Raw genomic sequence first — 10,042 nt, 5'->3', positions numbered from 1 at the left:
AAGTCTAGCTATAACATTATTTTTAAATTACACTTTTGATTTCACAAATTTGAAAATAATGTACTTTAATTTCTGTACCATATTCCCAGCTCTGACATTAATCAAATTCATGCACACTGACAAAGAAAATGGAACAAAAGCTGAAAAGAGCACAAAGAAGAATTAAGAGATATATGCTGAGAATAATTTTGACATACACGAAGAGTAGCATGTCGATCAAGACACAAGCATACATTTCAGACGCCTTATTGACTGTTAAGAAAACAAATTGGTCGCTATAAGGGATAAATGTTTTTAGATAAAAGCAGCCAAAGCAGGAACCATGCCCAAGACAATGACCACCACGGAGATGGACTGATAAGATTGGTTCAAATGGATTTTAGCATCACAAAGCTTGAGTGGTGGCAAAAGTATCAGGAGGCTACGAGTCTAGCAGTGTATAGATAATAACCATTCCTGATCATTCATCAACAACGCTGTAAGCATGACAGTATTGCTGGATTTACAATTTTAAAAATAACAGTTTATGGATATTGTATGTCAACTGGCTTTATTTCATAGTTGTCGCAGTGCTTGCCTCTGGGTTCATGATTCCTCACCAGGAGTTGAACCTCAGGCACTAGCGAAGCATTATAAGATAGGCACGCTGACATCCAGTGCACATGTAAGCCCATTATGATTTTTTTCAAGATTAAGCAAATTACACAACATTTTAAGTTAAATATCTTGAACATCTGCTGGCACTGAAAATCACCGTGTGGCAAAAGTGTTAGAGGGCAATGCATTTTTGCATTATCATAATGATGATGACACATAAACTAAACTATTTTTATTTTGCCAGGTAAGGCCCACTGAGCTATATAGCTTTAGTTTCAGGCGCGATCTGGCCACAACACCCCAATGAAGTGACTTACCATGTGCGAATTTGCAGCAGCCAAATACTCTAAATACGTGACCACGGGGAGAGAACATGAAACTCCAAATATTACAGGCGTCAGGGTCGGGATCGAATCCACGACGTCATTGGTACCAGGCGACGAAGTAGTTAACGTCTCGCCACCACACAAGGAAGATGTAGATGGTGAAAGGATTTAAACGTTAATCAAGAAAGAGCTTTGGCGTCGTCTTCACGGACGCAGATCGACATAACCACACATAGGCAGGCGAGGCCTTGCCAGCCACCTGCATGCACATGGCTGACAACACACGGTTTGTTCATACATGTTGGACTCCTCCTTCGGCCAAGATGCACACGCATGTGGATGTGTTTCCATGGACCATCAAGCACATCATTCACAAAGGCTGTTTGCGCTGTAACGCTACACACAGTGAGTTAATTAACAGGTAACAGTCAAGGTTTGAGAATAAGCTCAAGGAGAGCAGAGACATTCCCAGCAGCAGAGCTTGATAAAAAAAAATATGAATTACAAACGTAAAATATAATTTATATTATTGCAAGGAAGCTTATTTTCCTCAAATGTGTTAACACAGCAACATTAAAATGACATAACAAAATTTAGTTTGAGAAAAGATTAGAAATTGATAGTTTTATTTTTATAATTTTATTATTTCCCTTCTACGTGACTTTGCCGAAAGAACCAAGAATATGAATCCCTGCAGTCACGAAAGCTTTAAATCGAAATTCAACTTTACCACGTTAATGTTGGCTTCACCTTTAAATAATGTGCAATTCAAATCAAACTGTGCGTTTTGGTACTGCCGCGGCAGCGTGGTCAAATATGATGTGCCCGGGACACCGTCCCAGAATGGCCAGCGACACTAAACACAAAGCCAGGTGGGCTGCAAGAATGCAAGCAGGGCAGCGACAGTTCTTTATGTAATCATTCCATTTCTTCCACCCAAACCGCCGGCCATTCGTCAAGCCAAACAGCTTCTTCATCTGGTTGCACCCCCTTCTCGAGCCACCGGGATGTATCTGCTGTCATAAATATCGTGCGAGCTAATCTGTCAGTAATGAAGGCTCCAATAAAGCATGTGTCCAGAGAGCCATAAAGCGCTGAAAGGGAAGGGGGTCTTGGCACGAGCAGGCCATGTGGAACGCCAAAAATGGTCGCATGTGCACAGGCGAGCGACGGCCGTGCATAGATATCGCCCCGCATGCGCACAATACACAAGCTGGTGTCATGTTCAGAGATGCTTAACTTTTTTTTTTTGCAAGATCTTCAGAATGTAAGCGTGCACTTCGTAAGCGTGCACACTGGCCGCTCATCTGATTATCACGAAGGCTTCTCACAACAATGAGGTGAACTGAGGTTTGTTTATGGTATAGTACGACTAAGCATCATGAACATTATGCTGTTTGCGGCAACGACTGTAACATGGCTCCTGTACTTTCGATAGGAAAAACAACATGTAGAATTGTGCATAACTAACTGGCATTAATTAATACATATTATACTAAATATCATACTTGCGGGGAAAAAGCTCATGATGATTTTCTTCCACACTTTTCGTTACGCGTATTTCACTGTCAAATGCAGTTCTTTTTTAGCTCCGAGAAATATGAAAAAACTATTTTTCTATTTAACTGACAAAACTGGCAATGTCAAATTTGTTGCAAAGTTGTCTTTTTAATTCTGTGCAAGGGTCAGGAGGCTGGGCAGCGATCGAACTCAATCAATCACAAAAAGTTACAGCCTCTTCTAATTTGGTGCCTGATCATTAATCAGACGTGTTGGTCCTCCCTGTCAAACCCGGCTCTAATATGCTTCTGTAACAAATTAACGAAAAGCTGGTCTTTTTAGGGAACAATGCCTTCCGATTTATTCCCTGAAAATCATAAGGAATGCTCCTTCTGCTACGTGGCAGGCAATGTTACACTTATCCTCTGCGACGTAGCATTTCTTGAGCAAGAACTGCCAACACGATAGGCCGAAAGGTTTTTAGATGAAGATACATTTTGTCATTGTGATAATTAACTCCACGGATGTTCAAGGGATATCCACATTTAAATTAATATTATACTATTCCCTTCAAGTGTGAGACAACGAAAAACGCCTCTTATTTGATTTTAACATAACAAAAATGTGCATCTCTACACCTGTTCAGACTGCCCAATGAAATGTATCTAAGGCACCAAATATTCTCAGATTTCAACCTTTAAACCTCGAGGTTGCTGTAGCACCGCTGAGCGATGGACGGACATGTAAAGATGTCGTGAGAAACAAACACCTATCACAGAACAATCGTGCTGCTCATTTTCTGATAGTATCCCACTTGGAAAGTCATAATGTCCTTGATGATATTGGCTTCCTTCCGAAGATTGGCACTAAGATTTTTAAAGGTGATATCACGGACCAGTTCGGTTAAAGCATACCACACCTGGAAATAAACACTCTGTCATCCTAAGGCTGCTCTTACCAGAAAGACACCAGCATTGTGTCATACGTTAGATCGTAAATGCTGGATTTTATCATGCCTTTCATTCAGACATCATCTTTCTTCCCACCCAAATGCATTAAGTTTGGAATGTGTTAAAAGTAGCCAAGGCTAAAACACAGTAAACTGTATTTTATTTTGCAGCATGTTGAAATGCTATCAAGTCTAATAAGAAAGTCTTTGTCTATAAGTTGAGATTTTGTCTAAAAATGTAACTGTAACGACGAAAAAAAGCATAATTATTATAATCGCACGGAAAAACATAAAGTCATAGTATAAAATTCTTCTGCACAAAAACACTCAGTAATAAATAAAATCGGCAAAAAACACATTGCTAAATTTCTCAAATGTTTGTGAGGTGCAGCAAGAAGGGTAGAGCATGTTTATATTCACAAGGGAGATGGGCTTCATTGTCTATCGTCTTATATACAGTGTACCATTGATGGGAGGTGATGAACTCTCATCAATTATATATAAATGTCGACCAAAGAGTCAGCCTCAGAATTGTTATCGTGCACTTTTACGAGCCAAGTCCGTCACGAATGTGCACTAATCGCACGTATTAAGCCCTTTGGAACAACACTGCGTTAGGTCTGTTGTAAAACTGGCTCAGGCTCAGAGACGGATCCCGAATACGAGCTGGTAACTCGTCCCAGGTCTTCGGGCCGGATACCCCAACACCGCACTGGACGCATCGCAACAAGGTTTGCACAAACTCCTCATAATGGATTTAATTGTGCAGGTTGTAAAAGCCATACGTTTCCAAGAAACACACAAACACAAACACGTGCAAAAAGCTCACGTTGCGCATATGCAACCATCAGCTTTTCCTAAAAAGCACTTCGTCGGGAATTTCTGATGGTGTTTTGCATACACAAAAGGCCGCGTGCTTTTACACATTTTTGCATCTTGATTGAAACTGATGTTTACTTTACAATGGAGATGAGCTACACCTGAAGGCCCTGATAATGTCCTCACGATCTCATTGGGTTCTGATAGGTCATGAAGCTGTGATGTGAACAGTCTTCTTGTGATTGCAGTGATGCCATGACTCCATATTACTCGCAAAGTTGTAAATAAATACACCATCTAGTTACATAACATGACTGCATGACACCTCGATGTAATGTGCAAATCGTAAATCCTGATGCTGTGCAGCTACGTACTGTCAGATTGAAGGCTGAGCATTCTAGCATAGCTCATGAAGCTAATGATCACAATCAGCTATGACCTATCCATTGCTGCATGTAAATATCCTCAAACTGTCACCATCTCTTAAATTTCTAAGATGCAACAATTTGATTTCCTGCACATGCGCTGAATTAATCACTCCATCTCCACATCGGCCAGTATCCAGGTAACGTTTCTTCCTTTGCCTGCCACTCCGATGGCGAGATGCTAACTACCTCGCCTGTTATGCAGGAGATCATGGGATCGATCCTGACCCTGATGCCTGTATATCTGGAGTTTGCATGTCTCTCTCCCCGTAGTCGTGTGGATTTTTCTCCAGGACCTCCGGTTTTTCCCTCCACGTTTAGAATCAACATGCGTTCAGAGTATTTGGCTGCTACACATTTTCCACGTGATAAGCCACTTCGTTGGGCTATCATTTGTGGCCAGGTTGCTTCTAAAAAAGGGCTATATCGCTCATTTGGCCTTACCAGGTGAAAAAACACATACCTCCTGTCAATCACCGGCCATCATTCCTTCCAGTGACACGTCCTGCCCAAGCCCGTTTAATTTTCTTAACAGTAAAAATGATGTCTCTAACTTGTTTTCTGGTCCATATGTTCCTCTTTCAGTGTCAGAATAATTCAAAGAATGCATCTCACCATGTCTCTTTAAGCATATTTTGTTCCATTTTATTTAATAACATTCATAATAATGGTTGAAGGTTAGATCGCGTAAATATAAATGTGTCATTAACCTACCACCACCCGACATAGCCAATTATTAATGTTTGTCACGTAATAAAACGCGTCAATTAGTGACTACTTCAGCACACCCGTGTTGGAGAGTAAACCCACAACATTTCGCTGGTGATGACAACCAGTTTCATCAGGCGATTTGCCATAATTGTGTTGTATTCTTGCTTCCGGACTTAAATCGCGCAAAATGATGTCATCACCATGTGTCTATCAGGTGCGAAGATCAGAGGGGGTTAAATGTAATCATCATATAACGTATAATGAATTATGTTAATCTGAAAATATGCAGTCCATATTACCGGTTGGATTAGTCACAGCTACTCAATATATGATAACTTGAACAGGCATGCAATTAAACGGTGCATTACTTAATAATACGCTTCCAAGCAGCACTGAGCCATCTTCTTTGTCAAAGTCCACGTTTCTGATCCATCTGTCATAGCAGATAATATGCATTTATAACAAACTTTCTTCTGTAAGCACATTAGTAAGTTGCATTCCATAATTAAGTTTTTTTTTCTTTCCAAAAGCACTCCAACCTGCTCTCGTCTGCCTCTTGATTTCATAATTTTGATCCCAGGCCACATTCAATAACTGCCATAGTATATATTCTCTGATGCATTTCTCTGGCTGTCTCTCTCCAACATATATCTTCAACTTATTGTACATCAAAACTATTGATAGAAAACAGGGTAAGGAAATTATTGACAGAAAACAGTGCATAAAGAGTATTGCCAATAATGAAAATATATACAAAGAAAATCGGTGCATTTAAATATTAATACATTATGCTTGTGTTATTGTTGCCAATGATAGTGATACAGTTAATTTCTAAAACACAAACAAATCTTAAAATACAAATTATGTAGTTTGTACCACAAATTATACAATTATTATAATAGTTTGCAGCTCAAAAATTGTTGCAAATGGTTAGAAGAAACAACAGAAAGCACATCCTATTTACCTACACCTGGCCGAGGTCAAAATTTGCATCTAATATTTACAGAAAGGAGGCAGACACAGTGGATAAGCCGCTGGCTACAGAGAAAATTTCACAATCGTTGAGACATCACTGACCTCTGCTGATAGGGTGACTGCCTTGCAGATGACCTCTGCTCCCTAGGTTTTCTCTGTAAAACAAACATCTCTGCACCAAACAAATGAATGAGACAATTTAAGCTGGCTGAGCATAATCATCATCATCACCATCATTCAACGCCTGCTTCACAGTGCAGCAGAGTGCATCACACTTCAACCATGTGCTGTGAGTTAAATTGCAACAATAATTTATCGCCCTTTGTCAATCCCCTGCTAGAAGGTCTCCCCACTCTGTGTTGTTGGTCATGAGGGTTATTTGCCATACTTCACCATGCTGGTCAGTGCGGATTAATGAAGAGGGCGCCCAGGACGAGTTCAGACAGAATTTGCCACTGATGTTAACCATGGCTGAGAATCAAGCTCAGGTCTCTGGATTCATAGCGCAATGCGCTAATAAGTGTGCAATTTTTGACCAAAAAAATATTTTTTCTATTAAAATGTGCATTGGGTGGTGCTGTATGTTGGTGCTCTCATCCAGTTGTGGAATTGCACAGCCTAGACGAGTCCTCCCCCTAAACAACAATGGATTATGTCCCACAGAATGGTTCTTATTATATCAACTACAGAGGCAGGATGAAGAAGGTATGAAAGGCTGAGTTAAACCTGGATTGAAATTTGAATTCATAACCTTATGATTTTGAGTCAAGTGTGTTGTCACACCACCTGACCAGATACAGAAAGAAGATGAAAATATAAAAATATATTTCAATCAGAAATATTAGCAAAAAATCTGACATTTTTCTTCTTTTTTTACTTTTGGGGCGACATTATAAATATCACCTAATGGAACAAATTGCCACCATCTATTTTACTTAGTTACTCAACATCTATTGTTGCGTCTTAAAGCCCTAAAGCTCTCTTTAATGGCCAAGACTGCTTAAGCAGCAAAAATGTGGCCAGCTCCCCTTAAAATTATTCGGAGTTTACGGCCCGTATAATTGTCCGACATCCGTAGCCAGCTTTCATTATGGATTTAATTGCCAGTAAGGAGCAGGCCACAGCAGTCTGGTTGCAGGGACCGCAGTGATGGCCCTTTGGAATTCTGAAATGTCTGTTAAAGATGTCACCAATAAAATGCCTGTGTAATTACAGCAGCCCAGAATAGTCATCGAAAATCGCATACGGTAATTTAACGGTCCAATTGATCACATCTTAAGCAACACATTCCTTTCATAATACCGTACATCTAATGGAATTTTCGTTTTTTTTTATCGTCATTCAATACTTCTGCAATCACAGAATGAGTCTGTTTTGTACGTTTTAATTCCACAAAATTGCACTATGAAATGCTGTCCACGCCATTGTAGGGATACAAGCCAAATGTTACAAGCAAAAGCCAAAAATACTGTCACAGCTTCCATACGTTTCTGAACAAGGTGCAAGAGTATACGTGCACTGCTATCATTCAATAAATACCCGGTGGTGCCCCTTTATCCACTCTCCTGCTCTCTTTGCATTGATGCATTTGAGACGTTTCACAGAAATGACGGATCTCTCGCCTCCTCTGCACTGAGATCTGGATTCAATTTGTAAAGCCTTGCCCGGCCGAACTTGCTACACCCACCTCGTGAATTCACACAATTGAAGAGATTGCAAGGACCTCCCCTCCCTTTAGCTGCAAAGTAATCCACTTTCATCTTCCATATGCTGCTTTTACAAGTAATGCTTCACGTACGAGTAATGCTGTATCACTGCAGCCTATGAAGTTAGTCACTGGGCTGCTATTTAAAACACAATGCAGGCTTGTCTTTACCAAATCTAAATTCGGTACCTACCTACAATGACAGTTTACATTTTAAGATCCGATGCATTTGTGTAAAGTGCATGGTTGAATCTCCAAGCATTGCCTACTGCCATTAAGAGACACATTATATTGGACAAGGATGGGTATTTTATGAGAACATTGCTTTTCTGATGTACTTTGTTTAAAAAAAAATGCTAAATGTTATATGTGTAGACACATTTGGCCCGATTCATATACAGTGTTTAAATGCTTTTGCAGAATTCAGGCATTCGCTGAAAATTCCACAAAAAATAATTTCACCTAATTCATTTAGTATTTTTTGGCCGGATTTTGCCATGTGGAATGAAGCCCAATTCCACAAAAAACCCCACAGTCAATCAACAGCCAAGGGCTACGTGTGCTATGTCAGAATACTCACCCTGTCGATGAGCCAAGCTTACCAATCAGGCCCCGTTTTCCTCACACACAAACACACCCGGGCTAATGTGTGTACAAGAGTTACTCCACCCTTCACCAAGGTTTAAAATCAGTGACTTGTAAACAATAATGATAATGAAGATGATGCAAAACAAGGTTGAATGTGAAGATTCTAGTGATGCTGTGATAATGATATTCAGGATTATTATAATTGATGATGAAAGCAATCAAAATAATCGTGAAAATTACAAAGGCAAATTAGGATTATGATAGATTGGTGGTAATGATAAATTAAGATGACGAATTTTGATGACCAATGAAGACAATGACGGTAATACTGCCGTTTCAAATGATGATAATCCACCAACCCATAATCTACCATCCTACACCAATCTCTATCCCGTGGTGATCCACCATCTGTTCCCTCCAAAAAGAATGCACACCACACCAGGCACCCATTTAAAGTTGAGCCGCCTTTGGGTGATTTTTTTCTTTTCTGAAGATCAAATGCATTGACCACAGGGGTAACATCTGTAAAGACAGCAACCCTGGATAACAGCAACACCAAAGACTGCTATCACATTATTGCTATACAACAATCCATCTAGTTACGGCACACAAGCTGATTTCTTTACTCCATCTCAACGGTCAACACCCTCTTGGATGTGTTCCCTCCTTTGGCTACAACTCTGTTGTTAGTCTCCACCACTTGCCATCCCTTCTAGAAATGTGACCTGCTCAAGTCTACTTATTGTCAAAATGACGATCCTAACTTGCGTTCTCTGATCCACGTGCTCCTCTTTCTGTCCCTCAATGCAATTCAAAGCATGCATCGCTCCATAAACAGGTAATGTGCACTTATTAAGCACGTTCTTCTTTTGACACATGGGTAGGGTATTTTTCATTCTCAAGGTCAGTTTTACAAACAACGCCACATCCTAATCTCTTGATTTTATATTGAAGTATACGCATGCTGTAGTGTTTTCAAGTTATCCTTCTTCAATTGTTCCCCAACAGTTCAGCTAAAAGAAAACGAATTTGTTTAGATAAAGATACCTTCAATTGTTTAGCTAACTTTGAGAACGTCACTTTCGTTTTGCTCATGCTTATCTTGATCCCTCACTATGCATCCTTCTTTATGTAGCAATTCCTTGTGAAGTAGTGCATTCCCATTAGCTGGGTTGTTGATCCCTATGCACAACGAACAAGATAAAAAAAAATACTCAAAACTTTCGTCAATAACACTGCTTATTGTGCGAGCACATGACGCGCTATGAAGAAGGGCCATTATCTGAAACGTCACCTATTGTTTTTCATGTTTAGGCCAGTGTTCTTGAAGAACGTATTGAGCAGTTGCACCAGCAGCATCATCACTGTCAAATTATTGGTCATCAGCATTCGTCACCTTCATTTATCATCATCTTAATTTTCCAGTCATTGTCAGTAATCATCAGCG

Source organism: Lampetra planeri, chromosome 7 (genome assembly GCF_965212315.1).
Source record: "Lampetra planeri chromosome 7, kcLamPlan1.2.h2, whole genome shotgun sequence".
Classification (NCBI taxonomy): domain Eukaryota; kingdom Metazoa; phylum Chordata; class Hyperoartia; order Petromyzontiformes; family Petromyzontidae; genus Lampetra; species Lampetra planeri.
The sequence above is the reverse complement of the archived record's forward strand: the minus strand, read 5'-3'. Positions refer to the sequence as shown.